The sequence below is a fragment of the Pseudophryne corroboree genome, chromosome 3 (assembly GCF_028390025.1).
Source record: "Pseudophryne corroboree isolate aPseCor3 chromosome 3, aPseCor3.hap2, whole genome shotgun sequence".
Lineage (NCBI taxonomy): Eukaryota > Metazoa > Chordata > Amphibia > Anura > Myobatrachidae > Pseudophryne > Pseudophryne corroboree.
In genome coordinates this window covers 66,551,521-66,567,914 of record NC_086446.1, presented here as the reverse complement: position 1 = coordinate 66,567,914, position 16,394 = coordinate 66,551,521, and positions in this window count along the sequence as shown.

The window sequence follows — 16,394 nt, the reverse complement described above, 5'->3', positions numbered from 1 at the left end:
CGCACAATCACAAACCCATCTGTTTGGAGTTTGTATGTGGTGTGTATGTTATATTTTTGACTTCGACAGTCCACATGACAATAACTGTCATAACTGTCACACTAAACATAATTACAAAAAATATTTCAAACAATAACCGGTGACCTAGACACACGTATGTATTCATTTAGCAAATCAGACATTGACTATTTGGGGAAGACAGGGAAGAGGATGGGACATCCTCTATATGCGCTCGGCGGTCACGGGACCACTGGTTGGGTGTGGGACGACATTCAACCTATAGAGTATGCTGGGACAGTGCTATGGCCTATGATGTCTGATTTGATGAACGTTGCACACATACAAGTACCTACATCTTTGTACACTGATGTTCGGATTCAATAGAGGTTTTGCTGGGTAGAGGGAGAAAACACAAACAAATCGTGAAAGAGACATATAAAATTTTCATGGTATATATTCCTATCACTCCCTGACCATTTGTTTCCATTCCTGGATCGTATGCTAGGTCTGTTTCATCACTGAACAAGGGTTATTATTTCAGGTAGTGTCCTTCCTAGATAACATCAACCTTCGGAGTTCGGGGAGGGTCACTCATAAACTTTTCTTCCACATATATTAATGAGCTTTTTATCTATGTGTGAATAGGCCATTATCTGATTGTTCCCGATTACCTCCCAATTTCCTGATTTCCTGAAATTGGTGGGATTTAAACATACCAGGGATTTATCTATGGTACTGGTGGATTTTAAGACTAGGGGGTCTAGTTATATTATGTTCCTTGTCCACCGGTCTCCCCCCCCCCTCCCCCCTCCGTGTCATTCAAGTACCTCAGCTAACTCTAAAGAAGGTGGCACTAGTCCTGCATTATTTTGTCTTAGAGGTACCTGTGAGCACATCCAACATTCCGTTTGGTTTAAGACCTTACCCACTAGTGAGTGGTAATCACTCAAAGGATGTCTGTCAAATGCTGCCTTATTGCTAGACTGACATCTCTGGATGCACTCATCTTCAATTATGGGGTCACAATAACTACAAAATACAGTATTCCTCAGACAACCAGTTCCAGTCCCACACTCGACTCATGTTTGTCAACGGGGAAAAAGAAAGATAGAACAAAACAAATCTTGCTTATAGCAAATCCATTACTACGACTGGTCTTTTTGCAATCCTGTAGTACGCTCAGGTAGTGTTCAACAGTGCCACCTCTCAGTCTACACGGAACAGATTCTCGGGTGATATTTCTGCGATTTCACTCCCTTTACGAGTTCCTTCCGGACTAACGACTTTCCTGCGATGGGAATTCGTGGACCCAAGTCTCTCTCTCTCGGCTACTTTCACTGGGATCGTGCTGTCAACAAAACTTGGTACGGTCCTTCCCACCTGTCTATTAGGCCATCTGAGCGTAAGAACAATCACACAGTCTCTTGGTTCACAATCAAGACAGTTAGTAGTTGCCATACCAGGAATTAACAGTTTCAGGTTCTTTTGTTAAGTTCACAAATGCTGGCTTATCTCGATAAGGTACTGTACTGTCACCTCATTGGTGTATTTCTGATCATAGTGGGGATCGATCATGACATGAGGTTGTCTTCCAAAACCCAAAAAATTTCAAAGAGGGTGATTCGTTAAGTGGGGATCTGGGAGTCGTTCTGATGCTACATAACACTAGTGGCAGTGTCTATGACCACAATAGTCCAGTTTCAAGCTATCACTTTGCTCCTACTCCTAAGGATACTATATCTACACACAAATTTCTGCACAATTTTATTTGCGGTAAACACAGCAGTATTTGTGGCGGCAGGAAATGCCTCTACCCGGTTTGAGAAAACATCAGTGCACACCAATACATATTTCAAATTCCTACAGGGTGTTAACTGTACGAAGTCGGTTTGTATTACCTGAAAAGGGACGTCTGTAGGAGGGATATGGGATGGCTCTGTTAGTACTACCTGTGGCCGGAGAGACTAACCAGCCACACGTGTAATGGCGGCTGCGGCACTGCAGGGGTCAAACCTCGTGCCCGGTGCCATGTTGCGGACAATAAGCGCTTGGCGTCACTGTTAAATGTACTTACGGCGCTGGGCGCAGACTGTTTAAAAATATGTTTAATGATGTGTCTTAACATGTCATATGTAGTGCTCTGTGCACAATTGCAGGAATGCATGTTTAAATGTATTTATATTTAAGATGTGGTCACCTGTATTTTAAAGGGCAAAATGCACTTACTATAGCTGTCTGAATAAGCATCTCTCATCCTCTGGAAATAGGAAGTGGCATGCTAATGGCCCTGTCCTAGTAGAGAGGTGTGAATGACAATACCTTTTGATTTGTAAGTTCCTTAGAGAAAGATGTTCCTCACGGGGGATCTCCTTATCCCATAGATAAAGTCTATGGGCTTGGAACCTGTTTGTTTCATGTAGCTGATTTAATTGATATATGAATCCTGAATGGCAGATGCAGGAAGGAAGACTGTTTGTTTGTGTTGCAGCCTCTCCAGTTGTAATCCCAAACACTGGCCCTCATTCCGAGTTGTTCGCTCGCAAGCTGCTTTTAGCAGCTTTGCACACGCTAAGCCGCCGCCTACTGGGAGTGAATCTTAGCATAGCAAAATTGCGAACGAAAGATTAGCAAAATTGCGAATAGACACTTCTTAGCAGTTTCTGGGTAGCTCCACACTTACTCGGCAACTGCGATCAGTTCAGTGCTTGTCGTTCCTGGTTTGACGTCACAAACACACCCAGCGTTCGGCCAGACACTCCTCCGTTTCTCCAGCCACTCCCGCGTTTTTCCCAGAAACGGTAGCGTTTTTTCGCACACACCCATAAAACGGCCAGTTTCTGCCCAGAAACACCCACTTCCTGTCAATCACATTACGTTCACCAGAACGAAGAAAAAACCTTGTAATGCCGTGAGTAAAATACCTAACTGCATAGCAAATTTACTTGGCGCAGTCGCACTGCGGACATTGCGCATGCGCATTAGCGACTAATCGCTCCGTTGCGGAAAAAAAAATAACAAGCGAACAACTCGGAATGACCCCCACTGGGTTTGCCTGGAGATGTGAATGAGACAGAAACATTTGTATTTTGAAGCTATGTCATAAATTTATCAATAGTGAATGTTAATCTGATACCAAACGTTGTCTGCGTGACAGGAAGGAGGATATTGTTTTATTGCACTTATCTCCTTTTGAAATGTAATTTATTTATTTGTATTTTCTAAGATATCCTGATTGGATAGAAAGGGCTCAGGGAGGACATTACCCCCTGTTGTACTGTGTGGAAAATTGACATAAAAAGGAGGCCTGCGTGCCTCCAGAGTGTAATTGTACCATCTTCATTCTGCTGGAACATCTTGCTGTATGCTGTTGCCCCTAGCAATAGGGAAGAGTCTTTTTTAAGACTATTATTGAGCAAATAAACATCATCTGCCTCAAGAAGATTGCTTCATCTTGTGACCTACAGGGTTATGCCAAACATAGCCCCGTCCTCCAGCTGTCCAGGGAAGCACCTAACGTCTCCAAGTTCCGCCTTCCGCCAGCTACCGGTAGAGGCCTAGCAAGTGGCTAGTGGGGATTCGTCAATACCACACAGGTGTGGTAAGGCAGTGTGTCGGCACATACAGAGCAGAACCGTGGTTCCAAACGCCACGGCAGGTTAGGAGTTTGGTGGTGGCAGCATAAACCCACCCACAGCGCAGTGGGTGGAGTCAGTAACAGGCGGTTACTGACGGTAAGTGGGAATCCCCTATGTGGTCAGGTCCCGTGTGACCTAACCTTCCATTCTGTGCACAGGGGACAGGACGCGAACACGGTGAGTGCTTTCGTACGGAACTGTCCTGTCACACTACCTTACCAAATGTTCTTCCTCATGCAAGTAAGACAGGTCATTGCTTTCCTGCTTGCCTGAGAAGAGAACCCTGGTGCACGCCAGTAAGCTCTTACCAATTTGCACATACCTTCCTTACCCTAGGTGAGTCAGACCATGTGCCGCCTCAGCTAGGCCTGGGAGATACGTCCTGGTGGGGCCTCTGGCTTACCTTGTCCATCTCTCCAGAGTCCTGAGGACTCCTGACCATACCCCTTCACCTTCCAGACCTCCTTTACCTGTAGGGAACACAAATTTGCATCTCAATTTAATTGTTGTGTGTTTGCAATGTAGAGTAAAACCATCTCTAGAGGAGGGGAAAAAAATATGTCTGCGTTCACTAACGGGCTGTCACTTATGTCTGGTCTCGTAGTGAAGGTCTGATTCAAATATTCCATACCATCATGCATATCAGTGTCTATACAAAATTTCCCTTCATCAGTATTCTCATCCTCCACCCTTTGTGCATGACAAGGCACACTGCAGTAATATACTGGTGTCATCGTGCCGATGAGACATACCGGGTTCAGGCAGAACTTTGAAGGACCAATACGGCATGTGGTGTATGAACTGTCAAATCATGTACCAGTATTATGTCCCAGGTATTTGACCCTTGTCCTACACAACTGTAGTTCATCCCTTGAGACCTTGTGTCCTGTCTGGAAGAGACAAAACAGAAACTATTTCGTATCTGCCAGGGACGACTCAAATGAATCGGAGCACAACAACAAGTCATCAACATATTGTATCAGCACTGACCCGCTCTCAGGCTGAAAGGACTGTAAACAGTCATGTAGGGCTTGGGAGACAATACTCAGGCTGTCACTCGTAACCTTGGGAGAATCGGGTCCATATATCGTGCCCCCTTTTTGAAGTAAAAGATGAAGAGGAAATTGTGAAGAAAAACAGAATAGAGTTTGGTGACAGATAAGTTTGTAGAGGTGGAGAGGATTTTATTAAAATTACAACTGGATTGGGTGCTACATGGAATTGATTAACTACTTGGTCTACTCCCTTTAAAGCTTGTGCTTGCTGTGTCATTACTGGGACTACCTCAGCCATCAATCCAGTGTCCTGTCCATCCTAAGTTCATAGGGAACCCGGTATCTGTGAGATAATTTCCTCTACCTGTGATGGACATGAATCTAGAACAGTGGAATGCAACATTAGTCTTTGGGGATATCTAATATACCTTGTACTTCCTGAGCGGGAGTACAATATATGTATTTCACATTTCGATTTACATAACAAAATCTCTATGTAGTTGGGGGGAGGGGGTTTAGCGACCAATGGTGTCTATAAGAATCACACTTTAGGTGTATATTTTCAAAGTAAAATACAATTTATTAGTGTGTACAATTTAAAAAATGACAAGAAACTTTTTCTAAAAAAACTTTTTCTAAAAAAATATTTTTTCTAAAAAAATGACAATAAACTTTTTCTAAAAAAATGGGATAAAAACTATACATACAGAACTATAAAATACCAGTTAAAAGTGAATAAATAGTAAAAAAGGATTCCTTAACTTGGTATGTAGTCACTGCCAGATAGCCCAACGCGTTTCGTCCTTAAGACTTCGTCCTTAAGACACCATTGGTCGCTAAACCCCCTCCCCCCAACTACATGTAAATTTCTTACACAGGGAACCGCCATCCCTGTTAGGGGGTAAGCAGACGCCCTTTTTAAAAAATTCTAGGGAGTGTCAGATAAATATTGTTTTTATTTACATCTAACGTTGATGAACACAAGTGGCGCAGTAATTTTTTCTATTTTTATAACAAAATCTCTGTCGATTAAGTTAGTCAGGGGCCACTGCTGCTAGGAAAACAAAGGAAAGGGTTTAGCATCATAGAGGCCCAATCGTAACTTCAGCAGGTTTTGTCAAAGGGTAATGTTGCACTTCTCTCGTTCCTCCCAATTGCTGAATTAGTGTTTACCAGTGGTCTTGTCCTGATGGAGGAGAATTTTCTAGTACTGCTAAAAAAAAACAAAAAAAAAAAAACAAGCTTCTAGGTCATGCGAAGTATTCATTCAATCCTTCTCATCCCGTATTAAGGGTCTGTACGTGGTCCAACAAACATTTCCGAGCTTATATGGACTAGGGTCATTACTAGAAATGGATACTTCTTATGTGGTAATTAAAAGAAATACCCGGGGGTTACCCTATCTCTGTCCGCTTTCCTACTGGGAAATACTAATGTGCGGACAGGATATTCTCCATTTATGACGTTACTTTCTTGATTTTTATTTTATTTTTGGGTTTTACTATATATGTACTTGAATTACTCCATACTTACCAGTTCCACTGGTCTCAGCCACTTCCCCTGCAGGCTACAGCTCCTCTTTTACCGGTTGAATACTCCTATGAGTGCATGAGAAATGGCTGAAACCAGTCAGGTCACCTTCTCCTCCTAAATAAAACTTTGACATTCATTAGTACATATATAGGTTACATTCAAATTTTTCATATTTTTATTTTTATTATTTTCTATAGTTTTATGCTGGCTGTAACTGCTTCCACATCTACATATGGTGGTGTACTTGCTTTCTCTTTTTTTTTTTTTACTTATTTATTGTTGCTACAAGTTCAAACAGTTATTATGTTTTCGTTCTTGTCTTATATGACTTTGGTTAAACATACTACCTGCAATACCTCAGGGTCAAAACCACCAATAACTAGGAAATGATGCCCTATCATCCATGGTCATTCATACCCATTCATCACAAAAAGCCTCACCATGTGGATCATCCTCCGCATGTTTTCACACAGTACATTGTCACAACTGAGGGCTTGTGTTGGTATCCGGAATCCTCAGCTGTAGGGGCTGACGGATACTGGAGTTTGGGAGGTGAGAGTAACCTCCTAGACATATACCAGACAGTAGCAAGGATGCCCGAAGGCGTGACCACGACAACTGGAAATAGCTTTTACGGGTTTAATTAAATTAAAGTCATATAAGGTGCAAACAACAAAAGTCACAAAACAGAACCAGGATCCAGACTGTAAATAAAAGTTCAATATAATACCTGGGGACCCAAGTTGAGGAGTACTGTGCTGTTGTGAATAATAAGTGAAGAGTAAAGCTGGGGATCGCAGGTGAACCTGTAAATAATAATAAAGTTTGTGGATAACTGTAGAAGAAGCTGGGGTGTGCTGGGAAACTGTAGGTGATGCTAGGGTTTGTTGGAAAGCTGTAGATGATACTAGGGTTCGTTGAAAAGCTGTAGATGATGCTAGGGTTCGTTGAAGAGCTGTAGATGATGCTAGGATTCGTTGGAAAACTGTAGATCAATGAGAAGTGGCTGCTGGGAAGCCGGAGCATGTGCAATGGAGAATGCAGAGTATTGGAGCAATGGAGACTGCTTACACCACTAAACAACACAGGAGGCTGAGGTAGCACAAGGGAGTCAGGCTGAGTCAGAGAGAGTTCACTGTAGAAGACTGCACGCAGGAATCACTGAAGACAAATGAAGCACTGACAACCCTTCAGTGCTGGGACCGGGATTTTATACCTGAAGGTGAACAGGGATTGGTGAGCAATTAGGCTCCGGTTCCATCTGCACTAGGGATAGGTGGAAAATCAACATGTGGTCAAAATCCATCATGGCTGCGCCCACAGACGAATGCAGAAGGGGAACTAGAAACTTAGAACTTGTATGTGAAACAACAATGGCGGCGGAGGCCGCAACAGCAAAGTCCACGCGCCCAGCGGCCACAGAGATGGAGGCAGCGGTCAAACCACCCAGAGAACAGGTGTCCAGAAAGAGACCACAGGCGCGGTGGTGACAGCCGCGACGGGACTGAGAGCACCGCACTACCGCAAGTGAAAACACTGAGGAGGCCTGCTCAAACCAGCGCTGCAGGCCAAACACAACTACGCCCGGCCCTGGCTCGCTGAGCCAACCTCAGGAGGCACTGAACCGGTAAGAAGCGGCGTCTAGTTACCCTGATTGTTACATACGTGTCTCAATACTTCCCACACACTATCCTCCGCATGTTTTCACACAGTACATGCCTCAATAAATCAAGCGGGCCCTCTTGGCCTCTGCTCTCCAGCCTGAACCCTGGCTGACGAACGTTTCTTGCTTGTACACTTGGCTCCCATCGCGGACTTTTGACATGATCCCCAAATGAACAATACGAGCAAATAGTGAAAGTCCTCTGAGTTCTCTCACCAACTCCTTCTCCGCTGGCAGTACCACGACTCACTCCAATAGTGACCACCGCGTACCCAGTGAGGATCCCTACCGGGCCCCTCTTCACTGTAAGTATTGACATATTAACAGCAATAAATCAATACGCCACCTTTTTCAGTGGAGGTTAAAAATCAGCCTGATCTTTGTGGTTTCTTTCCACAGGAAGTCCGCCTGGGAAACGTCACCAAGCCTTCCTATGGTCTTCCACCCGGAATATTTTCCTGAGAGAGAGTCAGCGAAAAATTCCGTCTACTTTACACAAATCACGTCTGCGCATGCTCCACACAGCGCGTATGATGATGCAATTGCAAATAAAGAACGCAAATGGTATCACGTTGCGCCGCATATCACACACACAGACGTGCGGTCTAATCGCACGGCTTATAGATACTTGTTATCTATATGCCCTACGATCACAGGAGTTAAGTTCACAAGCTGCGCTCCCCAGCCGGAGCGTAACACTAAGCACACGTTTTCACACAGCACGTGTCTATCACACTCCTCCGCACGTTTTCACACAGTACGTGCCTCAATACTAGTCAATACGCAAGGTTGTGACCCTTACACGCCACCAAGCCTCTGCCAACTCAGCGTCTCCCACGGGATCCCGGTTTCCCCGGGTTCAATATATCCACACCTACTTTCAGCTCACACTAACACACAAGGTTTTCTGTACAGAAAAATATCACTCCCTTTGATTGATAGCTTGTCCCAGAGGTAGTACACTTTAAACAAAATATTATAGTAATCTGCTTTTAAAATCGGATAGTTACTTGTTATTGTATAACTACAAATCTTTTATCCCACCGTTTAAATTTATTTCTATTGTGTGGTAAAGCTTGCGCTCGCTACTTTACGCAACCTTGTGTGAACACGCAACCGTGCACGTTCTCGCGCCACGTGCACTTTCCCGTACGTTTACCTCACACACCGTACCACATGTACACTGTGCGTTCGCAACTGAATATTCCACACTTATCACGATCAATGTAAGCAAAATTCTACTGCTCACTACACAATACACCTTTGTTCCTCACACCCGCTGGAAGTCGCCCACACGGGTAATCCTCCTTTGAGTGCAACCTAAAATTTTAGGCCGGAACTGCGTTCTGTATGTGTTTTACAATTTCCCACTTAAATACACAAAATGTCTAACAAATAAATGTATCCGATTCTATGCAGATCTATAATGACTATTGACTATAATTTAAATGCTATGATTCAGATTGGATAGCTATCTTGCAGAACATTCACTGATATAAATATCCATATAATAATAATAATATAACATATATATAAATATATATACATACATACATACATATATATATACACATTATTTACTACACTTCTATGAAACCCCTCACCCAGCATATGTATTCATACACATACTAAATGAATGCAGCTTCTCTACAGAGCCTCTAATGTGCATATCAATAGATGTTCGCCTGCTTGTACCAAAGTGGGTGAACAGGTTAATTAACATTTCAATGCCTATCTTGTAGCAAACAGTTAACAAATCCTGGGAAAGAAAAAAAACTTTTTATATCTGTGTGTAATTCTTACATCAAGTATTCATCTCACTATTGACTCTCACTAGGCCCAATTGAAACTATTTGTAATTGACTATGGCATGGGTTAGTTAAATTCATTGGTAGCTTTTAAATGGTGTTGGATTTGTACATATATATTGTTTATTTGTGACAAAGGAAACGGATTGCTTTAAACACACTGAAAGTCAGCTGTTTAGCTAGGTAGATAGAGTGACCTTACCTAAAATGGCCACTGCTCCTCTCCCTTTTCCCAGCCATGTGCATGGACAAAATGGTGGACAGACCATGCGGCTAGCTCTTTTGTCACAAATAAATCCCAATTTATACAAGCACCGGAAGTTTGTTACTTTAGGCCTGCGTTAGCAGTATGCGAATAGGCCTCAGCATGCTAACACAGCTATATCATACCTATGCACCAACTTTTAAATGCTCTTTAAATTTACTTAACAGATAAACAATCCAATCTGAATCAAACACAATATGACTTTGTTTTGAAACAATAAAAATACGCTGTAGCATTTCCAATATTGTGAGAAATATATTGCCCCTTGAATTTTCATATCAGCGCCTTACTAATAACGCAAAAAAAAAACGGCATGTGGTTCAGCAGCATCAAGATGTGTCCATTGTTAGCTGGTAGACCACAGCGGTGTCTGTACAGCGCATCATTAAGTACTCGATATCCCGGATGAGACCCCAACTGAGAAGTTCAGATTATTTCTAATAAATATTAGAGATGAGCGCCTGAAATTTTTCGGGTTTTGTGTTTTGGTTTTGGGTTCGGTTCCGCGGCCGTGTTTTGGGTTCGAACGCGTTTTGGCAAAACCTCACCGAATTTTTTTTGTCGGATTCGGGTGTGTTTTGGATTCGGGTGTTTTTTTCAAAAAACACTAAAAAACAGCTTAAATCATAGAATTTGGGGGTCATTTTGATCCCAAAGTATTATTAACCTCAAAAACCATAATTTACACTCATTTTCAGTCTATTCTGAATACCTCACACCTCACAATATTATTTTTAGTCCTAAAATTTGCACCGAGGTCGCTGTGTGAGTAAGATAAGCGACCCTAGTGGCCGACACAAACACCGGGCCCATCTAGGAGTGGCACTGCAGTGTCACGCAGGATGTCCCTTCCAAAAAACCCTCCCCAAACAGCACATGACGCAAAGAAAAAAAGAGGCGCAATGAGGTAGCTGTGTGAGTAAGATTAGCGACCCTAGTGGCCGACACAAACACCGGGCCCATCTAGGAGTGGCACTGCAGTGTCACGCAGGATGGCCCTTCCAAAAAACCCTCCCCAAACAGCACATGACGCAAAGAAAAAAAGAGGCGCAATGAGGTAGCTGACTGTGTGAGTAAGATTAGCGACCCTAGTGGCCGACACAAACACCGGGCACATCTAGGAGTGGCACTGCAGTGTCACGCAGGATGTCCCTTCCAAAAAACCCTCCCCAAACAGCACATGACGCAAAGAAAAAAAGAGGCGCAATGAGGTAGCTGTGTGAGTAAGATTAGCGACCCTAGTGGCCGACACAAACACCGGGCCCATCTAGGAGTGGCACTGCAGTGTCACGCAGGGTGTCCCTTCCAAAAAACCCACCCCAATCAGCACATGATGCAAAGAAAAAGAAAAGAAAAAAGAGGTGCAAGATGGAATTATCCTTGGGCCCTCCCACCCACCCTTATGTTGTATAAACAAAACAGGACATGCACACTTTAACCAACCCATCATTTCAGTGACAGGGTCTGCCACACGACTGTGACTGATATGACGGGTTGGTTTGGACCCCCCCCAAAAAAGAAGCAATTAATCTCTCCTTGCACAAACTGGCTCTACAGAGGCAAGATGTCCACCTCATCTTCACCCTCCGATATATCACCGTGTACATCCCCCTCCTCACAGATTATCAATTCGTCCCCACTGGAATCCACCATCTCAGCTCCCTGTGTACTTTGTGGAGGCAATTGCTGCTGGTCAATGTCTCCGCGGAGGAATTGATTATAATTCATTTTAATGAACATCATCTTCTCCACATTTTCTGGATGTAACCTCGTACGCCGATTGCTGACAAGGTGAGCGGCGGCACTAAACACTCTTTCGGAGTACACACTTGTGGGAGGGCAACTTAGGTAGAATAAAGCCAGTTTGTGCAAGGGCCTCCAAATTGCCTCTTTTTCCTGCCAGTATAAGTACGGACTGTGTGACGTGCCTACTTGGATGCGGTCACTCATATAATCCTCCACCATTCTATCAATGTTGAGAGAATCATATGCAGTGACAGTAGACGACATGTCCGTAATCGTTGTCAGGTCCTTCAGTCCGGACCAGATGTCAGCATCAGCAGTCGCTCCAGACTGCCCTGCATCACCGCCAGCGGGTGGGCTCGGAATTCTGAGCCTTTTCCTCGCACCCCCAGTTGCGGGAGAATGTGAAGGAGGAGATGTTGACAGGTCGCGTTCCGCTTGACTTGACAATTTTGTCACCAGCAGGTCTTTCAACCCCAGCAGACCTGTGTCTGCCGGAAAGAGAGATCCAAGGTAGGCTTTAAATCTAGGATCGAGCACGGTGGCCAAAATGTAGTGCTCTGATTTCAACAGATTGACCACCCGTGAATCCTTGTTAAGCGAATTAAGGGCTGCATCCACAAGTCCCACATGCCTAGCGGAATCGCTCCGTGTTAGCTCCTCCTTCAATGCCTCCAGCTTCTTCTGCAAAAGCCTGATGAGGGGAATGACCTGACTCAGGCTGGCAGTGTCTGAACTGACTTCACGTGTGGCAAGTTCAAAGGGCATCAGAACCTTGCACAACGTTGAAATCATTCTCCACTGCACTTGAGACAGGTGCATTCCACCTACTATATCGTGCTCAATTGTATAGGCTTGAATGGCCTTTTGCTGCTCCTCCAACCTCTGAAGCATATAGAGGGTTGAATTCCACCTCGTTACCACTTCTTGCTTCAGATGATGGCAGGGCAGGTTCAGTAGTTTTTGGTGGTGCTCCAGTTTTCTGTACGTGGTGCCTGTACGCCGAAAGTGTCCCGCAATTCTTCTGGCCACCGACAGCATCTCTTGCACGCCCCTGTCGTTTTTTAAAAAATTCTGCACCACCAAATTCAAGGTATGTGCAAAACATGGGACGTGCTGGAATTGGCCCAGATTTAATGCACACACAATATTGCTGGCGTTGTCCGATGCCACAAATCCACAGGAGAGTCCAATTGGGGTAAGCCATTCCGCGATGATCTTCCTCAGTTGCCGTAAGAGGTTTTCAGCTGTGTGCGTATTCTGGAAAGCGGTGATACAAAGCGTAGCCTGCCTAGGAAAGAGTTGGCGTTTGCGAGATGCTGCTACTGGTGCCGCCGCTGCTGTTCTTGCGGCGGGAGTCCATACATCTACCCAGTGGGCTGTCACAGTCATATAGTCCTGACCCTGCCCTGCTCCACTTGTCCACATGTCCGTGGTTAAGTGGACATTGGGTACAGCTGCATTTTTTAGGACACTGGTGACTCTTTTTCTGAGGTCTGTGTACATTTTCGGTATCGCCTGCCTAGAGAAATGGAACCTAGATGGTATTTGGTACCGGGGACACAGTACCTCCAACAAGTCTCTAGTTGGCTCTGCAGTAATGATGGATACCGGAACCACGTTTCTCACCACCCAGGATGCCAAGGCCTCAGTTATCCGCTTTGCAGTAGGATGACTGCTGTGATATTTCATCTTCCTCGCAAAGGACTGTTGAACAGTCAATTGCTTACTGGAAGTAGTACAAGTGGGCTTACGACTTCCCCTCTGGGATGACCATCGACTCCCAGCGGCAACAACAGCAGCGCCAGCAGCAGTAGGCGTTACACGCAAGGATGCATCGGAGGAATCCCAGGCAGGAGAGGACTCGTCAGACTTGCCAGTGACATGGCCTGCAGGACTATTGGCATTCCTGGGGAAGGAGGAAATTGACACTGAGGGAGTTGGTGGGGTGGTTTGCGTGAGCTTGGTTACAAGAGGAAGGGATTTACTGGTCAGTGGACTGCTTCCGCTGTCACCCAAAGTTTTTGAACTTGTCACTGACTTATTATGAATGCGCTGCAGGTGACGTATAAGGGAGGATGTTCCGAGGTGGTTAACGTCCTTACCCCTACTTATTACAGCTTGACAAAGGGAACACACGGCTTGACACCTGTTGTCCGCATTTGTGGTGAAATACCTCCACACCGAAGAGCTGATTTTTTTGGTATTTTCACCTGGCATGTCAACGGCCATATTCCTCCCACGGACAACAGGTGTCTCCCCGGGTGCCTGACTTAAACAAACCACCTCACCATCAGAATCCTCCTGGTCAATTTCCTCCCCAGCGCCAGCAACACCCATATCCTCCTCATCCTGGTGTACTTCAACACTGACATCTTCAATCTGACTATCAGGAACTGGACTGCGGGTGCTCCTTCCAGCACTTGCAGGGGGCATGCAAATAGTGGAAGGCGCATGCTCTTCACGTCCAGTGTTGGGAAGGTCAGGCATCGCAAACGACACAATTGGACTCTCCTTGTGGATTTGGGATTTCAAAGAACGCACAGTTCTTTGCGGTGCTTTTGCCAGCTTGAGTCTTTTCAGTTTTCTAGCGAGAGGCTGAGTGCTTCCATCCTCATGTGAAGCTGAACCACTAGCCATGAACATAGGCCAGGGCCTCAGCCGTACCTTGCCACTCCGTGTGGTAAATGGCATATTGGCAAGTTTACGCTTCTCCTCCGACAATTTTATTTTAGGTTTTGGAGTCCTTTTTTTTCTGATATTTGGTGTTTTGGATTTGACATGCTCTGTACTATGACATTGGGCATCGGCCTTGGCAGACGACGTTGCTGGCATTTCATCGTCTCGGCCATGACTAGTGGCAGCAGCTTCAGCACGAGGTGGAAGTGGATCTTGATCTTTCCCTAATTTTGGAACCTCAACTTTTTTGTTCTCCATATTTTATAGGCAGAACTAAAACGCACCTCAGGTAAACAATGGAGATGGATGGATTGGATACTAGTATACAATTATGGACGGACTGCCACGGTTAGGTGGTATAAAAAAACCACGGTTAGGTGGTATATATTATAATAATAATACAATTATGGATGGACGGACTGCCTGCCGACTGCCGACACAGAGGTAGCCACAGCCGTGAACTACCGCACTGTACACTGGTTGATAAAGAGATAGTAGTATACTCGTAACAATTAGGATGACACTATGACGGTATAAAGAATGAAAAAAAAAACCACGGTTAGGTGGTAGGTATATAATAATAAATAATACAATTCTGGTCGGACGGACTGCCTGCCGTGTGCCGACACAGAGGTAGCCACAGCCGTGAACTACCGCACTGTACACTGGTTGATAAAGAGATAGTAGTATACTCGTAACAATTAGGATGACACTATGACGGTATAAAGAATGAAAAAAAAAACCACGGTTAGGTGGTAGGTATATAATAATAAATAATACAATTCTGGTCGGACGGACTGCCTGCCGTGTGCCGACACAGAGGTAGCCACAGCCGTGAACTACCGCACTGTACACTGGTTGATAAAGAGATAGTAGTATACTCGTAACAATTAGGATGACACTATGACGGTATAAAGAATGAAAAAAAAACCACGGTTAGGTGGTAGGTATATAATAATAAATAATACAATTCTGGTCGGACGGACTGCCTGCCGTGTGCCGACACAGAGGTAGCCACAGCCGTGAACTACCGCACTGTACACTGGTTGATAAAGAGATAGTAGTATACTCGTAACAATTAGGATGACACTATGACGGTATAAAGAATGAAAAAAAAAACCACGGTTAGGTGGTAGGTATATAATAATAAATAATACAATTCTGGTCGGACGGACTGCCTGCCGTGTGCCGACACAGAGGTAGCCACAGCCGTGAACTACCGCACTGTACACTGGTTGATAAAGAGATAGTAGTATACTCGTAACAATTAGGATGACACTATGACGGTATAAAGAATGAAAAAAAAAACCACGGTTAGGTGGTAGGTATATAATAATAAATAATACAATTCTGGTCGGACGGACTGCCTGCCGTGTGCCGACACAGAGGTAGCCACAGCCGTGAACTACCGCACTGTACACTGGTTGATAAAGAGATAGTAGTATACTCGTAACAATTAGGATGACACTATGACGGTATAAAGAATGAAAAAAAAAACCACGGTTAGGTGGTAGGTATATAATAATAAATAATACAATTCTGGTCGGACGGACTGCCTGCCGTGTGCCGACACAGAGGTAGCCACAGCCGTGAACTACCGCACTGTACACTGGTTGATAAAGAGATAGTAGTATACTCGTAACAATTAGGATGACACTATGACGGTATAAAGAATGAAAAAAAAACCACGGTTAGGTGGTAGGTATATAATAATAAATAATACAATTCTGGTCGGACGGACTGCCTGCCGTGTGCCGACACAGAGGTAGCCACAGCCGTGAACTACCGCACTGTACACTGGTTGATAAAGAGATAGTAGTATACTCGTAACAATTAGGATGACACTATGACGGTATAAAGAATGAAAAAAAAACCACGGTTAGGTGGTAGGTATATAATAATAAATAATACAATTCTGGTCGGACGGACTGCCTGCCGTGTGCCGACACAGAGGTAGCCACAGCCGTGAACTACCGCACTGTACACTGGTTGATAAAGAGATAGTAGTATACTCGTAACAATTAGGATGACACTATGACGGTATAAAGAATGAAAAAAAAACCACGGTTAGGT